Genomic DNA, 18,956 nt, shown 5'->3' with positions numbered 1-18,956 from the left:
TTTGTGTTGTTTATCGCTGCTGTTTTCATTGGTTTTAATAGAGGCCAATGTGCTGAGTGACAATTTATTTCAGGTTTATAGGCATTTCATACTAGGTAGTCTCTTTATCTCACAAGCAAATCAGTGGCATTTAATGGCTTGAGGTTTTTGATGCGTTTCAGTTTTATGAGAGCCTCTTAGCAAGCAGCTGTTTGGCATTTCTCATTACGAAAGGCTTGATGTTAAAGGAATGGTTCGGTCAAAAATTTGTATTGCCCCTACGGGTCGGCCATGTGTTTTTAAGCCTAAGTCGCTCGATTTTAGAAAAATGTCCTTTGGACCTTACCCGAGCTTTCGTCCATTAAACGCACGCGAAAACAGGCACCATGGAGCTGCCATTTTGTGATAATCCTGTCATTTCCCCCATCGCCCTGGCTGACCTGCTTTTGCGGCACTAAATCATATCCCCCGCCCCTGAGCCTGTCATCAGCAGACGCGTACCGCCCATTTCACAATGCCAAAGCACGTCTCGTGTCAACATCCGCTGCGCTTCAGCTAATGACGTGTCGCCATGGAAATGGCAGGACGCCTCTTTCCTCAATAAGTATAAACAGACCGTTTCACAACACACAGCAGCAGATTTTCGATTCCATTCCTCTCTCTATGTTATTTTGAGTATTCTGTGACTCGTTTCTGTGCTCTGGTCAGCTACCTTCGTTGCCTGTAGCCCGTGTGGACAGATACCAGTACCACCGCTATCAATTATTTTAGTTTGTGCAACACACAATGGATACAATAATGCCCTACATGTACGAGCCCGAGTATACGGAGGAGGAACTACTGGAAAGGGAAACACGCGAAAACGATGGGGCTTCGGACAGCAGTTGGCAGGACGAATCAACGGATGAAGACACTGGACCTAGTCGCATGGACGGTGTTTCCACCTGGTGCACATGCAATCACTGCGAGCTAATGCCAACCGAGGAGGAGAACTGCTGCTGCTGTGAAAACTCAGGATGCTTGGCCTAAATTTCGGGAGGCGAGCCACGACCGCAATGCATCACCGAGCTGCCAGACTTTAGGGCAGCCTGCCTCACACGGTCCGTGTTGAGGATAATGATGGTGCTTATGCACGAACTTCGCGCAACTGTTCTTCCTCGTAATCCGAGTAACGAGTAAGTATACTCTGCTTGTCATGCCACTCCCATTTCATGGTCTTCTACTATATCCAAAATTACATCTACATATCATTGTAACGCATGAATGTCTTTCAATAGTGTGCAGTGTCTAGATAGCATTTGTCCGAGAAGAATGCCATTAGTTACAAGGATTGTCATTGACAACAAACGTTTATTAAACTTATCTTGGTCATTTAAAAACAGTTTGTTTCATTCCTTTTCACAGGTGGTAGAGGTTGGTGGCCTATCGTTCCTTTACATGGTGGCTTCACGGGAGGCTTGGACACCGCGTTCGAAGAGTGATACCCGCATGTGCCGTTCATGCCATAAGAGAAACATTCCCGAGTGACAGCGGTCAGTACAGGGGATTTTCTCTCGCTGTGCTGCAACCTGAACTGTACAATGTGTAAACTTGTGTATTTCTGTGTCATCAAAATAAGCTACAAAATAAAACACCACATATATTTTAACAACGGTTGTTTCGATTTTTTAAATCAATCAAGTGTGTCTCCATTCAAGGATGGACGTCAGACACCTGTGCTCGGAATGGGTGAAGTTCAGGTCGCTGTGAAGCGGGGTGGTCACATTATCAATGATGCATGCACTAAATAACACTTGTTCAAAGTCTTTCAGTCTGTTATGTCTCTATAAAAGTCACACATATATCAATACAAACAATTGCCACCAAAAAAGCTGTCGACAATGTTGTGTTCTCCTATCAATGTTGAGGTAGCAGATGTTGAAATGACAGAGAATGAACCAGCAGCAGCATTCACCGACGCATCAGAACTTGATAGCAGCGATATTTCTTTCAAACATGGCGATATATCCTCAACGTCACAGGCCGAATCAACTTTGACGCAGGATGACAATCTAATGAAAGAGGGCAAATATATAGTATTCGACAGTTGTTTGATGGATATTATAAGTATGCTGAAATGTGGGCATTCCGTCAGAGGGAAAGCGTGTGGGAAGCCATTGATTCATGTGACTCGTCAAAAACAACGCAGTAACGTCACAATACATGCCGCCTGTAGATTACATCATACGTTCTCACGGTCTGCACAACCGATGCTGGGGAAACTGCCAGCAGGCAATCTACTGTGTGCAGCTGCATCACTTTTTAGTGGCTCCAGTTTTAGAAAGTTAGAGTCTTTCTTTCAGTTTGTGGGACTCCATTTAATTTAAAAAAATGCAGTACTACAAATACCAACATGATTATCTGTTTCCGGCCATTAGTGATGCTTGGAAAATTGAACAATTGTCTCTAGCAAGTACATTCGAAGGCAAACGATTCAGGCTAGCCGGCAATGGACAGTGCGACAGCCCTGGTTTTTCTGCCAAGTACTGCACCTACCACTTTCAGGACATGGATAGTAAGAAAATTGTGAGTTCGGTGGTCGTGCAGGTAACACAATGTACATCCTCAGTGGCCATGGAGAAACTAGGATTTATAAAATCAGTGGAATATCTACAATCGAGGGGAATACACATCGACCTCATAGCCACGGACAGACACGTTTCAATTGACAAGACAATGAGAGAGCAGTACCCACATATTAAACATCAATTTGACGTATGGCATCTTGCTAAATCAATCAATAAGAAAATCCCGGCTGCAGGGAAAAAAAAGGTTTGGAAAGTATTTCAGAGTGGTCCCATTCTATCAGCAACCATCTTTGGTGGAGCTCCAAAACTTGTGAAGGGTCAGTGGAAATACTACTTGAAAAATGGCGGTCACTGATGCACCACTTTACCAACGTGCACCGCTGGTCAGAAAACCTACATTTCCACCAATGTGAACATGGCCCTTTGTCCCCAGTGGAGGCACGGAAGAAGAAGTGGTTGAATCCATCTTCACCGACACACAAAGCCATTGAGAAGATTATTTTCAATAAAACTCTATCAAGAGATTTGAGGGGACTGACAGAATTCTGTCACACAGGAGGTTTGGAGGTGTTCCACAATATGTGCCTAAAGTACAGGCCAAAGCGCTTGCATTTCAGCATACAGGGCATGAGACATAGGGCTCTACTTGCCGTCTTGGCCCATAACGAGAATCTCGGCCGTGAACAATCTAGGACTAAGGGTAATGTAAGGATGCCTCGCTACACTAAGGCCTTTTCAAAAAGAAGTAAGCAATCGGTGATCAAATCAGTCTATGAGGAAATGGAGTTCGACTTTGTCAAAAGCCTTATTGTTGCTGTATTAGAGAAGCACAGATACGGAATTTTGAACGTTTCTGTGCAGAGCACTGATCCATTGCAACCCAACATTGCCACTGTGCCATGTCAACCCAAAGGAGAGCTGGTTGTGAAGTACAAATCCCGGTTTAAATAATTGTAATACGATTGTCTTTTTGTAAATACATTTTATTGTACAGTGTGCATACAAAGTACGCCAACCCTAACCCCTACCTTCACCATCCTGGGTGCCGAACTACCTGGGTGTCATCTTTGAATTCTCTCTCTATTCACCTCATATTGCTGACCTTGTCCATATGTGTATGTATATATTTTTGTTGATGTAACTAATTTTCGCAATCTCTTATAAATGGTGGGCACTGTTAACCGAGGGGAGGCTTGCGTATTGCAAATAATAAAACAAACAATAAATCTCACTTTCAAATCAACTGCTCGGGTACTTTATACTTTCACCTGATCTTCCCCAGAAAATTAAAAGTCTCAATAGTTATGGTTCTTTGGGGCTTCAAAGCTCGCAGACAACAAGGACAAAATTGGGGCCTTAGAACGTGCCAAGCGAGCCGTTGCAGATGGGAGAGAAGCCAGTTCGCATTTGCACATTGAGGCGCACTACATAGATGGATTCGAAACTTCAAGTTCTCACAGATGGCTTTACTACAGGATGTTGCAAAGAAAGAATGTATGCTAATTTCTAGTGAAGGTCAGCGGCTTTGATTTTCAGCTCGCGCCCTGAAGAGGCCCACAACTCACACTGGCAGTATAAGGTTCTATTGTTTTTTGACCTTGAGAGACAGGGACCATGCAGAAAGAACTTCATTTGAAGGGGGGGTGCAATAACGTTTGAGACGATAAGGCAGAAAATTCTTAAACTAGACCGAGTTTCATGTTAGTTCAGTATACGAAAAATCGTTGTCAAGAGCACAGTGGGATTTACGGACTGCATTACGCAGAGACACAATGGAAATTGCAAATATAATGTAAGTAACTCTTTAGGCGCTTTTATACCGGAATGAAGAATTAATGAATGGATGCATGAATAAATTAATGAATGAAGAGCTTTGAAAAGGTTTGTGGGATCGTCCTTGTAGACATGGGCATGCAGGTCCACATTCCACACGCATGTAGACAAAAAGTCGTTTCTCGTTGTGTACCAACCTCGATTTATTTAGTTAGTTTTCGCATTGATTTTAGAGCCGAACATACTCCATTGCACTATCCTTTAAAGCAAATAGTTTCAGCTCGGCCGTAATAAATAAAATGAATATTAATAAAGATCGGCTGGCGAGACTAATTATACATTTTATGTTTTCAAAATAGGTATATACTCCCATTTTGCCACTGTCACCAGTTTCAGACACCGGCAGACGGTTTCTTCAGCCGCCAGCTGCAGCTTAATGTAAACAACTGCACCATTCTGATGATCTTATGGGACGATCGCATGACTCACGATAACATTTTAGGGATTTGCGGATAGAGATAAAAGAAAATAAATGACGTTCGGAGTTCATATGGCAATTGCAGAATATTCTATAAACATTTAATGTCAAATAAATGTACTTTACCAAATTTACCGTGTTGCTGTTTGATTTTAAAGTACAGTTTCATATTCCGAATTGTGGCGCGCAGTGTTGGGAGCTAATCTGTGTTGGTTTCCGGGTTCTGTGTGAAGTCGCGTAGAAGACGAATGGGCGCGTTTGCCTACGCAGCACAGTAACGTCATGTAGAGAGGCGGGGAATATGAATGTTTTGATAATGTCAGGCTCAGGGGCGGGGGATATGATTTAGTGCCGCAAAAGCATGTCAGCCAGGGCGATGGGGGAAATGATAGGATTATCACAAAATGGCAGCTCACTGGTGCCTGTTTTCGCGTGCGTTTAATGGACGAAAACTCGGGTAAGGTCCATAGGAAATTTTTCCAAAATCGAGCGATTTAGGCTTAAAAACACATGGCCGACCCGTAGGGGCAATAAAAAATTTTGACCGAACCATTCCTTTAAATTAGTAATAATATAAGTTTTAAAATATTCTAAGTGTTTGCATGTGTGCGTCTGTGTGTGAGTGCATGCATGAAAGGGCTCATTCACTTGTTAGTCACAGCAGAGCGAGCAAGGAATGGCTGGACGCGTGGTCTGAATGTTACTTTTATTACCCCACCGTCCCTGTGAGCAGGTATAATTCATACAGATAGGGAGGGTGAACATTTACCAACAATTCTTTGATGGACTTTTATATAATTTGAATGGCACATTAGCAGTCCTTCCCCCATCAGGACTAGTTATTATTTTTTAAATGAGACCAGGTCAACAATTCCCAACATTGCTTTCTGTATTTTTAGTAGGGTTGACTGTACTAGTACAGGGTTCGAAATTGCCAGGAGCTCTGAGTTATTTAGCTCCTGGGTATAGCCAAAGGGAGCCTGGTTAGCTTGAAACCAACAACTACTAGGAGCTACTTTTGACTCATGTGGCAAGTGGTGCCATACAAACCTAGCTATGTGATATTAACTGTGCATGTTTCGGAATGTATATCGAGGAGAATAAAGAACTCACCTAAGGGACATTTGGATAATATAAAATGGACAAGTAGAGTTTGCGTCTTGTGCATAGTTAAATTTGATAAGCGCTACGTACTAGCTCCTGCTTCCCCACCGGTAGCTCCTGCCTAACTGATTATGGCCTGATACGCAGGAGCTGCTTTTTGCTCCTGGTGAACAAATCCCAATGTCGACCCCTACTAGTACTTCTCAACAGTTCTGCTATACATTTAAACACAGTACCCTACCTGCTCAGCAGAGCTGCCATATGGGACAATGCACTATTCCCAGCAGGGCTAAAGCACAGTTAGTGGCATCATAACCAGATTCCTTAGCAGGACTGCTATGTTTTGAAAAAGTACCTGACGTTTTCAACTGTGTCGGTGTAATGATGCAGTACCAACACATGTTTGCAGTTTCAGCATGTAGCTTAAGCACTGAAGAGAAGTTTCTAGCTATCCCCTCCGTTTTGCTGAGGTGGTAGTATTCACACTGGTGGACAGTGTAAGGAAAAACTGCATTGCTTTGGTAGGGTTCAAGCCATCCTGTTTTCAGCATTGCGCTTTTACTAACTTCTGATTCTCCCATGTCTAACTATTGTGCAACACTGCCAAATCTCTAGTACCTCTATAAATCACCTGCTACTTGTGTAGGAAATTTCATTGAAAGAGGCATGGAGCTTGGGACGAGCAAGTTATGTCAGGTAAGCCATGCAAGGGACTGCCGATGACTCAACCCTACAATCCTTTCAGACCAGTTAGTTCCCTGACTAAGCCTGCCAGGAAACTTAGTTCAGTGGGTTGATAAACCTGCCACACAGGTCAATATTTCACCCTTGAGTTCCAAACCTGTCAATAGCTCGTTGAGCTCATGCATCTGCATGCAGTGATATGTGTTTAAGATGGAGATAAAAGGTTTGAATTATAGCAAAACTGACTTAGCTTTCTGGAGGGTGAATGTTTGATGGTTCTGAACTCACACATCTCATGTGCTACCATACTTGGCATTCGGTGCAGGTAAAGCATTTGCATGGGATGGAAACAAATTCAGCATCTGCTGATGGGAAACTATAAATCTGCAATTTCCAGCCTAACTTCCAAAAGCAAAAATGCATACATTTAATAGGAACCACACCCTAATTTTCAAACTAAACTATATTTATAGATGGAAAATGTATTTTCAGCTTGTATCATTTATTATTGCTACACCAAATTCCAAATAAAAAGAAACGAGGAAGAGCTGTTATGAACCTAAGAGACACAGGACAACGAAGGGCAGAAGTTGAGGCAGACAGAACATAGAACGCAATGGAAAGGAGGGAGAGCCGGAGTAATACAAAGTGAGAGAAAACAGAGGAATTAACACGACCGAGAGGCACTGGAGTTACAGCAATGGAGACAACAAGACAGAGGAGAGAAACAGCAATAATAGTATTCTGAGACTGGATATGCAGAGCGATAAAGAGCAAGAGACCACAACAAGCATGGAAACACACAATAGTGAGAGGTAGAGCAACAAAGTGGGAGACAGGGAAAAAAGAAGCAGAGAAAGACATAGCAACAGACATTATTTATGAATACCCAACTAGTTGGTATATGGTTCTGTAGCTATAGTAAATTCTTAAGAAGTTCTGTGTCCTAGTGTCTTGAAGATACAACTGTATAGCACACACCTACAAGTTAATGCGTGAGACAGCATTTTCCACAAGTGTAATACATTATTTGAAGCCAGATCACATGAAATACGACTGTATTGTTTCAAGTATTTTTCCAAACGTTCAAGTCATGCGAGGAGACAAATAACGTAAGGTAAACTTATGTTTATTATTACGGCGAGCTCAGTCTATGTGATCAGGCCCCACAGCTGAGGCAGTAACGGACAACTGTTTGAAGCCCGCATTCTCCCCCGCCGTCATCACATTCCAATCACCCTTTCATCACGGGAGGCTCGCGGGGAGTCCCGTGATGAAAGGATGACATGATACTACACATCTCCCCTCCTTAACTTAATGTCATTTAAAACAGTCTAATGAGTTCTTCAGTATCTTCCATGCCTAAAATATAGTCTTCCAAATGTTCCGGTTTGCGGATTATCCTTCCTGTCCTTGACACTCGTGACAGATCTGATTTTACTTTTGGCAAGGAAAATTTTGATAGTGCATTCCTATTCGATGTAATTCTCACCCGTTCCCCCATGCAATCCAACATTAGTCTCACATGCCTATCATTCTCTTCCACATTCTCATTCCCTTTACAACTTACTTGCTCTTCATGTATCAGCTCATTTGTTATCACATTTTTGCATGGTTTGATCACACATACCCTCTCCATATTCCAGACTCTTCCATCCTGTACTCTCACTGCATGTTTGTAAACTTCAATCACACTCACCGGCTTGGACCATTTGCAGGGTCCATCTCTCATCACTGGGGGTAGTTTAATTCTCACCAGACTGCCTACCTTGAGATCTTCATTACCACTGTCCTTTTTCACATGACTGTCATGAGCTGTTTTGTTCCTTATCTGTCTGTTCCTAATATTCTCCACTACTTCTCCAAAGTCTTTCCTAACGACCATCTCCCTCCCCAACCAGGATGGAGACAATTTGGTGTTTGCTCTACGTTCTTCACTCAATTCAAAAGGTGATAACCCAGTAGTACTATGGGGCGTGAAGCGATGAGCAATTATTTTTCCTTTTACCGCTTCTTCCCAGTTGAGATTATTAGCCCAGGCCCAACGAATGGCGTCCTTGGGTATTTTGTTAAACCTCTAAACTACTCCATTCGTTTGTGGGTGGTATATTGCACTCCTTTTATGCACAATAGAGTTTTCAGTACAGAACATTTCCATTTCTTTGGATCCAAATTGGACACCGTTGTCCGTTAATATGCTTCTCGGAAAACCTTCTCTACTACATATTTCCGACATGAAATCTATAATCATCCTTGCATTCATGTTAGGTTTAATTGAAACTTCTACCCATCTTGTCAATAAATCAATGACCACTAAACAAAATTTCTGCTTACCATCACAATAAATAGGCCCTAGTATATCTATGCCTACTTCATCCCAGACTTTTCCTGGAATACTCGTTATTACCATTGGGTATTTTGTACCCACACACACTCTGTCACTCTCGTTACAAAGGATACAATCTCTGATGGTTCTTTCGATCTGCAAATCGCATCCTGGCCACCAATAATCATCACGTATTCTCTGTTTGGTCTTTACTATTCCTTGATGTCCTTCGTGACCCAATTCAATAATCTTTTGTCGTAGAGCCACAGGTGGAATTATTCGATCTCCTCTCATAACTCTGTCATTCATCACATTGAGTTCATCTGCAACTCTCCAATACTCCATGAGATTACATTCTTCAAACTTACTCTTCCTAATGTTCTCACTGCTTTGGATAATTTTATCTCAATCGACCCATATCTTCATCTTTATTCTCTGCTTCTTCCCATTCTGTTTTAGATATGGACAGAGTTTCTATATTCAAGATAATTTCTGATTTCATTTCACTTTCATCGTCTGTCTCAGAGTTGTTAGTGAGACGTGACAGACAATCAGCAGCACGATTTTTCACTCCTGGCACATATCGTACCTTACAGTTATATTCTTGTAAGAGTATGACCCATCTCTTGATTCTGTTCGACACATTATCCAATCCTTTATTCATAATAACATGTATTAACGGTTTATGGTCAGTGCGAATTTCCACCTCCACTCCCCAAACGAAATTCCTGAATTTCTCTGTTGCCCATTTAATTGCCAAAATTTCTTTCTCTATCGCAGCGTATGACTTCTCTGCACCTTTTAACAACCTTGATGCAAAAGCAATTAAGACTTCTTTCCCGTCAACTTCCTGAGTCACAACAGCGCCCAAGCCCAAGTTGCTAGCATCTGTTGTAATTATAGTCTTCATACCATTCTTGAAATTCTTTAACGATGGTGCCTTGTTCAATTCCGACTTGATATTTTCAAATTCTTCTTCACATTCTACATTCCATTCAAATGTTTTATTTTTTAATAGTTCACGAAGTGGGACTGTATGCAAAGCAAAATCCTTTATAAACTTCGAATAATACTCTGCCATCCCAATGAATGTACGTACTTCTTCCTTTGTTTTGGGTCTGGGCATGTTCATTATGGTATCAGCTAGTTGTTTCTTTGGCCTTATACCTCCAGCAGATATTGTATGTCCCAGATATTCAATCTCACTGCGATTAATGTTACATTTGTCTCTACTGAGAGTCATTCCAGCTTCATATAATTTCTTATACACCCGGTGTAACCTTTCATTATGTACTTTTTGATCAATGCCATGCACTAAGATGTCATCTTGAAAACACACAATTCCTTCCTCATTCTCAAACATATTGTGCATAATCCTTTGAAAAACTGAAGCAGCTGACACTAACCCGAAAGGCATTCTTCTGTATTGGTATAATCCATCTGGTGTCATGAATGCTGTCATCTTTTTTGATTCTTTATGAAATTTAACTTGATGATAAGCCGATGTTAGATCAAGAGTAGAAAAATATTTCGAAGGTCCGATGGTGGACACAATCTCTTGTATATTAGGGAGTGGATGTCTGTCTGGAATTACACTTTTATTTAATTCTCTCATGTCCACACATATTCTCAGTTTACCAGATTTTTTTCTTAACACTACCAAAGGTGAAACCCATTCACTGGCGTCTATTCTTTCAATGATCTTCTGATCCTCCAATAATTTGATCTCCTTTCTTACTTCTTCCCTCATAGAAAGTGGAATGTTGCGCATCTTCTGCACCACAGGAGTATTTCCTGGCTTCATGTTGATCTTATGGACAAATCCACGCAGACATCCAATCTCTTTTCTGAAAACGTCCTTTATCATGTCACTATTACTAGTGATTTCTTTGATTTCTTGGATTCTCCCAAACTCACTTTCAACTGAGTACACTGACTCATCAGATGCGGCATCTAATTTCACCTTGAGTTTGCTCTGGTGAGTCCAGCTCAACAAAGGTGTTCTTCCTCCTTTAGTTATGTATATTTTCCCATTGGCCTTCCTTTCCTTGAATTTGAGTGCCCCCCAGAACCATCCAATGACATCTATCTTAACACCTCCATATGCTCTGGGTTTTATGTCTGGTTCATGCAAGTATTTGTGTTTCTTCTTGTCCCATAGACTCTGTGGTATTAGGGTAGGCCCCTGGATCAATCATCATTTGCATGTCGGTTCCATCAACACACACTGTAGCTTTGGGGCTTTCCATTTCTTGCTCATTTTCTTCGTCTGTTATAACAAACACACATTCTTCTCCATCTTCATCACTACACCCATCATCTCCTATCCAATTAGTAGAGGTGTTCTGCATCCTGCAACACCTGGCATAATGCCCCTTACCCTTACATTTACCACATATGATCTTTAGAGCGGGACATTCTGGGTTGTCCGCCCAATGGTCTGTGCTATCACATCTGAAAAATCTCCCGGTATTCTTCCTTCTGGAATCATCTCCTCGTCTGCGTGGACTCTTCCTTTTTACATCACTATTATTGATTCTAAGGCTTGATTTTTTTTTCTATCATCATTGTAAGTTAATCTGCTATTCCTTTCTGATTTGTATCTCCTGTTGACATTTTCTGTCACCAGAGCTATGCACTCATTGTTCTTGGATGAAGTGAGCATATTGTCTTTATCTCTCGAATTTTCATGTTTAATTTCAACATTTTGCATTCTGCTTTCTAATTCCTTGACACATTTCTCAGTGTGCTCTACTTCCTTGGCTACACGTAAAACTGTGTCTAAGTTGGGATTATCTTCAGCCCATAACCTCTCTCTTACTTTACTACTCCTACATTCCAACATGAATTGGTCTCTTAATCTCTCATCTAGTTGGGTATTGAAATTGCATGTTTTAGCTAATTTCCTCAAATTGGTAATATATTGTTCTACACTTTCACTTTCTCCTTGAGTCCTTTTGCCAAACTTATACCGTTCCAAAATGGTACTCACTTTTCTTTCATAGTGTTTTCCCATTTTCTTCACTGAACGTTCATACTCATTGAGGTCAATATCTTCATCAGAAGGCAAATCTGGCAGATCTTCAAATTTCTCCTGCCCTGCTGGGCCCAGACAGAGCATCAATAGAGATTTCCTTTTTTCCACGCTACAATTTTGACCACATACCACCCCGGCATAATGTTGAAATGATATTATCCACCTTTTCCATGGAAAGACTGGGTCACCAACATCTGACAAAAAAAACATCGGTGGTGGCACACTGTTGAAGGACATGGTGACAATGGAAGAAACTACAAAGGAGTAGTAGATGACTCAAATTATCAGTAGGACTCTTCCTCTTATTCCACACAATATTTTTGTCCATATAACACAGTGCACCAGATATATATTGACTTGATGCAGTGCTAATGTTAATATTGCATTTTCTGCTTGTTCCTGTGTATATTTCTGCGCTTATATAACATGTAATATGGTAGTATCAGATGCAGGAAATGGGTGTGTCATAGTTTCCACACGGAAGGAAAACAACACGCCACAAGAGCAGGAGACACATACAGAATCTGCACGGCACTCACTTCATATTTAACCCAGAGGTAGGAATCCGTTGGAGCGAAGCGGCCACAGCTTAATATACAGCTGCGTGTCCTGCTATACGCTCATGTAGCAGCTGATCGTTGGAGCGGAGCGGCCCAGCCACGGCTTCCGAAGCGGCTGCGAGGCCTGCTCTACGCTAATTCAGATATGTAGAAATCCCGCAGGTAATTGCAGATTATGTCTGCTAGCAGTAGCGCTGTCATGAATGGGGCGGTGGGGCCTGAACTAATCCTCGTCGCCACTTGAAGCGATCAAGTCATGCGAGGAGACAAATAACGTAAGGTAAACTTATGTTTATTATTAGGGCGAGCTCAGTCTATGTGATCAGGCCCCACAGCTGAGGCAGTAACGGACAACTGTTTGAAGCCCGCATTCTCCCCCGCCGTCATCACATTCCAATCACCCTTTCATCACGGGAGGCTCGCGGGGAGTCCCGTGATGAAAGGATGACATGATACTACATATATGGTTCTGTAGCTATAGTAAATTCTTAAGAAGTTCTGTGTCCTAGTGTCTTGAAGATACAACTGTATAGCACACACCTACAAGTTAATGCGTGAGACAGCATTTTCCACAAGTGTAATACATTATTTGAAGCCAGATCACATGAAATACGACTATATTGTTTCAAGTATTTTTCCAAACGTTTAACTTTATGCACACATTGGAAGACATTCTTTCTCGGCAAATAAGGTGTCAGTTCTCCTGCAGTCATGTTTAGCCAAAGGTTTTCCTTTGGGGTTTTCATTATTGCCTAACAATTTACTATTTCTTCCAATACAGGGTTGATGTGTCACCTATAAATGTTACCAGTCTTCATTTCATTTTACCATTATTACACCATATATATTTTCTTTCCTTTCTATAACTAGTATATTTAATAAGAGGGCACCATTTCCAGGTTTCAGCACACAATATCAATATAGCTTGCAACACCCCCTGAAACGTCCTTTAATAAGGACTTGTAGTTGGGCTTGGGCATGTCGTTTATTTCCAGCAGTGTGTCTACTGCCTCTATAAAACTCTACTGAACTGTGTAGTTTGGTTTCCAAGTTGCACGTTACCATGTCTTACATAAAATGAAAAATGGTCATGCCTTAATATTTGTCATTCTCCTAACCTATTAGGTGTTCCCTCTCACATACCTTGTTTTTATTTTGTTTAATCTAAGGGATCAGTGGCTGAAGAGACGATAAAGAATCTTCATAAACACTTCTGGAGCTTCAAATTGGGAAACAGAGTGCAGTGGCTGGTGTGATGTGGACAGGAATTCTGGTAGATATGCATAATACTCACATGCGTATTTTTAAAAGAATCTAGTCATTGACTTCTACTGACACTTTGACAATAGGGTAACCTATTAAAATGGCAGAACATAAATGTGCACCCGTTTTTATGCACCATCACAAAATAATGTGCGATATACGTAACTTTCACATTTTGTTCATTAAACGCAGTGCACATAATATCATATCCGTTGACACACGTCTAGACAAAAATACTTAGATGTTGTTATAGTTAATATGAATACATTTTCTATGCACCTAAAAAATGCATTAAATAAAATATAGTACATTTTACCTATGAATACCTAGCGAACATGTTTGCAGACGTGTTCATGTTTTAATACATGTTTCTGTTTTTTGCAGATATGTTTGTATAAAATGCATCATAAGGAGGAGACAACCCATAGTTTGACATGATGTTATTCAGTTGTGCATGTAAATAACAGGTGTAGAGATTTTTTTAGATAATACATTGGTACACATTACCGGCGATCCACATACACTTCTATGCATTAAGTCAGGAGGCCATATTTGCTCATGAAACATTGATAAAGAAAGACCATTTTTCAGTAATGATGACCTAAAACTTCCAAGTAATACTTTTACAGCACGTTCCCACCCATCAACATAAGCTAACACGCTCCAATAATTTGACAAACAACAACTCAAAATACTTGTTTTACAGACTATAAAAGTCTTTCAGCGGCGTACCTGCTCAAGGGGATCACATCATTGAGAAAAGGTATCCGCCATTTCGTGAGCATCGTGTTCGTGTGCTTACTGGGCTTAAGCAGAATAAAACAACACAAGGGACTTCTTGTCTCCACATTTGAAAAAATACTCTATGGTGGAACTCGAAACGCGAACGCTATATTTACCTCGGCCCCATGCATCACCTGTCTATCATACAGTCCTCACAAACGACGAGGTTTGAATGCCACAGGCGTGACGCAGAAAACAACCCGAACGTCGAGTCGACCTCTAAAAAACGTGACTCCAGTTTCCCACTCGCTGACGCGCGTCACGCGATCTGCACGCAGAAGGGACGTTCTTTTCAAGCCCGCCACCTTTCTCTTCTCTAAAAGGTCACGCAGGCCTGACGGTCCTACGTGGAACATACGTCCCCCAGTCCCTCAGATCGCCGACTTGGCTGCAGCCTGAGCTCTGAATGAAGGGGCATACGAAATTCCCGGGCTCCTCATACACGGAATGTTGGGAAGCAGTTCTACGGGCATGGTCACGCCTACACTACTTATCGAATCAGTTAACCCTGTCAACGGATTTATTATTTCACACCATCCCCACGCAACCTTTTCAGTTTTCACGGAGCTCTGGAGTCCACCAAGTACAAATTGCATTTTGTTCTCAAACAGGCCCCATCTCAAGGTGGTTCTTTTCAGAACATTAGAGAATTATAGACATGATCCATTAATCTTCCCTGAAACTTTTCATAGGGGAGTAGAAACAAAGTAATAATAGACAATGTTCATGCATGTTTTCATCAGATGATTTGTGTCCCTAGCTAGCTTCAAACACTCAAAGCATGGCAATCATTAATTAAATCTATCACACACTCTCAATGCTAGTAAAGGTTGTGTCTCAGGCCACAAGGGAAAATCTTAAAAGGTATTGCACGCCCATCATAGATGTAATTCCCATATTTTTGATCAGGTTCCAACGGAACCTGTCAGCTTGGAATGCCCTCACAATTCTCCAGTTTTGCTCTCTCAAAACATGGATTTTTCAACAGCACTGACCAAGGACTAATTCCAATGGACGCTCACAGCAAGCACATGTCCCAACAGACTGTACTCTGCTACTGTTAGAAGATGCTAGCCCAAGTTCTGGCTAGCCACACTCTGTACAGCACTCTAATGTCTTCTGTGAAGCCTGCTCCACTGTCATGTGTGGAGGGGCATGCCTGGTCATGGGGTGTGGAGGCAGCAACCGGAAGCCTCGCCTGAAGCGCATGTGTAGGCGTACGGGCTGGGGTCTCGTGGGTCAGCGCGCCGGTCTCCGGGCTCGCTGGGTGGTGTGAGTTTGGGGTGTTGTGACTGTTGGTGTGGATTGGTGGGGTGTGGTTGTTTGCAGTAGGGTGGCTGGTGGTGTTGAATTGGGGGTAGTGGTTGTTTGTGGTTTGGTGGCTGGAGGTTCGTGTGGAAGTGTGGGTGTTGCTCCGGTTGGTCACGGTGGGTGGGCGGCAGCGCGCAGTGCCTCGCCTGAAGCGCATGTGTAGGCGTACGGGCTGGGGTCTCGTGGGTCTGCGCGCCGGTCTCCGGGCTCGCTGGGTGGTGTGAGTTTGGGGCGTTGTGACTGTTGGTGTGGATTGGTGGGGTGTGGTTGTTTGCGGTAGGGTGGCTGGTGGTGTTGAATTGGGGGTAGTGGCTGTTTGTGGTTTGGTGGCTGGTGGTTTGTGTGGAAGTGTGGGTGTCGCTCGGGTTGGTCGCGGTGGATGGGCGGCGGCGCGCAGTGCCTCGCCTGAAGCGCATGTGTAGGCATGCAGGCCGGGGTCTCGTGGGTCTGCGCGCCGGTCTCCGGGGCTCGCTGGGTGGTGTTTTGAGTGGTGGGGGGTGTGTGTTTGCGGTGGGTTGGCTGGTGGTGTTGGATTGGGGGGGTGGTTGTTTGTGGTTGGGTAGCTGGTGGTTTGTGTGGAAGTGTGGCCTGTGTGTTGATTGGTGGGGTTGGTGCACATCTTCCCTTAGGATGGGGAAGCGCCTGCGTGGGTTCGCCCACGCATTCGATAATTAAGAAGAAGAAGAAGGCAGGAACCGGAAGAGGGAGTCAGTATTCACAGAGGGACACCTTAAATAAAGTTGTGTGTCACGCTCCTTCCCGTTTCCGTTCCTCATTAGTATCAGTGTGTGACTGAGGAGTCGTGTGGGGAAATGCGCCCAAGGGTGCCTGCATACGCAGCGAGGGACACCAGATTGGCGAAGAGGCGGTCGGCCTTGCGAGTGCCGCAATCCCAGTGTCGCGGGCAGCCAGCACCGAAGACTGGTGTTTGGCAGGGGGGGCGGCCTGCAGATCTTGCCGCGAGGCGCAGTAGCACCAGAGGAAATGGAGTGACCCTCCTGACGCTAGAGCGGGCAGGCCGCAGTGCACGGGAGGAGCGGAGCGCTGATGAGCTGTTTTTTTCGTTTTCACTGCCTGGTGCAAGGCCCACGCTGCCTACACAGGCTCACTTTTCACATGTGCGTGTACATTTTAAGCATTACGGAAGGCTCTGCAGTTCAGGAGCTCGGGTGCGCACTGGGCAGTGATCCTATGCTGCATGCTGGGAGGAGCCAAGAGCAACACTGTTGTGCAGACACCATTTCAGCTCCCACACCAGGAAGCAAGCTACGCAAGTCAAGGAATCAGTGAGTCCCCTGCCACAGACTATCACAGCACAGGCAGGGAGAAGCTGCAGAGTGCCTCGCCACTGCCAGATACGGGCTCACCATGTCAGAGGAGGAGGAGCTAACAGTGCCTGTCACACCACCAGCAGCGCTACCCTCAAGACTGCAAGGCAATTTGATCACACAATTACCCACTCATTTTGACCTGTCTGAAACCAGCAGTTTGGGTCCCAGATGGAGGAGGTGGATGACAGATTTCGAGGTATAAATCAAGGCCATTTGGATGAGGAGAATAAACATACTCTTCTAACCCAGTCAACTGGCCCAAATGTGCGTGACATTGTGGATGAACTGCCAGCCGGATCCACGGACACATACACCAACCTCAAAATAGCTCACACTGAATATTTCACATCGCGCACCAATGTGGATTATGAACGGTATGTGTTCCACACAACAAAACAGCACAAAGAGGACACAATGGACATATACGTGATGCGCCTACGCATTCGGCTTAAACACTCGGGTGTGAATGTGTTGAATTCAGGAAGAGGCTGCTCCAGAAACCACAATCCCTGCAAGAGATCCTACGCCTGGCAAGATCAGATGCAGCCCTTGTACTTCAAGTAGAGGTTTTGGGTGAGATCAAGATCTCTCATGGCAAAACGGAATCCATCCACAAATCGAGACGCCATCTCACAAACATAACGGGGAACCATTCTGCTATCGATGTGGATATGAATTTCATCACGAAGGTCAATTATCAAAAAGGTAGTTACATTTTGTAACAGTTCCGTCCTGGAAACAGTCGTTTTCAAAAGATATAACACATTTTATTTGAAGTCTCATGATTAAAATAGAGCAATAACATCATATTGAGAAATAAATTGCATACATATTAAAAAACTATTATAAAAACAATAGTCTTGTGACAGTTTGTCCTTAGTAGTAGGACCTAGAGCAGTAACTAAGCTCTATTGATTGCAAAACAACATGGAAATAATTGAATAGTTTTTTGTTGTTTACAGACTTTGATATTATGTTCACATAGGTTTCTAGTTGATTCAATACTAGAAAACACAACTCAACATGTTCCTGTTCTCAATGTGAGTGAGGAACATTCATCAGGAGGGGAGTAACTTTGACTAAGGGTACGGTAAAAATACACTAAAAGGCTATCTGTTCTTCTCTTATTGAAGATTTTATCAAAAATGTTGACCGGTGGAACTGTTGACAAGGAACATAAAAAACACAGTGTAAGCTATAATTGCCGGTTTTCCTGGTTACAATACTATGTTGTTTATGCTATTTCCTCACGAAGGTGCCTGCCCAGCCATAGGACAACAATGCTCAGCCTCTTGGGAGAAAACCTCTTCAAAGCGTGTGTCGCATGTACCGCAGTCAGGAATGAGGCGAAGGAAGTGGTGGAAGACCGACACAAGGCATGGACAGACGAATGCAAAGCCCCCTGGGGTACAGTGAGTCAACACTATGAGCCATGTCATTGAAGGCAGAGAAAGAGAAGGGAAGAAGGAAAGACACAGGAGAGAGCACCAGTGGAATGGCGATCGAGCAAGACAACAGTATCAAGATCCAGGCGAAGACCCAAAAGATGTCTTTGTTACTTAGTTGAACAGTCACAGACAGACAGCTGATCCAGTGCATCGTCGGGAGATTCGAGAAGAATAGAACCCCCTTGTGAAGAGTCAAGGTAAAAGGGTTACCTCTACTCGTTGGGAAATCAGACAGCAAAAGAACAAAGTCCGATACTGCTCCTTCAAGTGAACAGCATGGCGGTTGAATTTCTGGTAGACACTGGCGCTACG

General features: G+C 43.1%; 1 long non-coding RNA gene across 1 annotated transcript in view; it reads left to right on the top strand.

The window, feature by feature from the left end:
• The window catches only part of LOC138452897 (uncharacterized), a 357,311-nt gene that overhangs the window by 227,583 nt on the left and 110,772 nt on the right, over nucleotides 1–18,956 (top strand). The window contains exon 2 of the long non-coding RNA XR_011260325.1: nucleotides 13,678–13,781. This is a non-coding gene — a long non-coding RNA (uncharacterized lncRNA). The remainder of the gene's footprint in view (nucleotides 1–13,677; nucleotides 13,782–18,956) is intronic.

The sequence above is a fragment of the Ambystoma mexicanum genome, chromosome 1p (assembly GCF_040938575.1).
Source record: "Ambystoma mexicanum isolate Mex_15411 chromosome 1p, UKY_AmexF1_1, whole genome shotgun sequence".
Classification (NCBI taxonomy): Eukaryota; Metazoa; Chordata; class Amphibia; order Caudata; family Ambystomatidae; genus Ambystoma; species Ambystoma mexicanum.
Note: the sequence above shows the minus strand (reverse complement) of the source record. Positions and strands in the feature narration are given on the sequence as shown.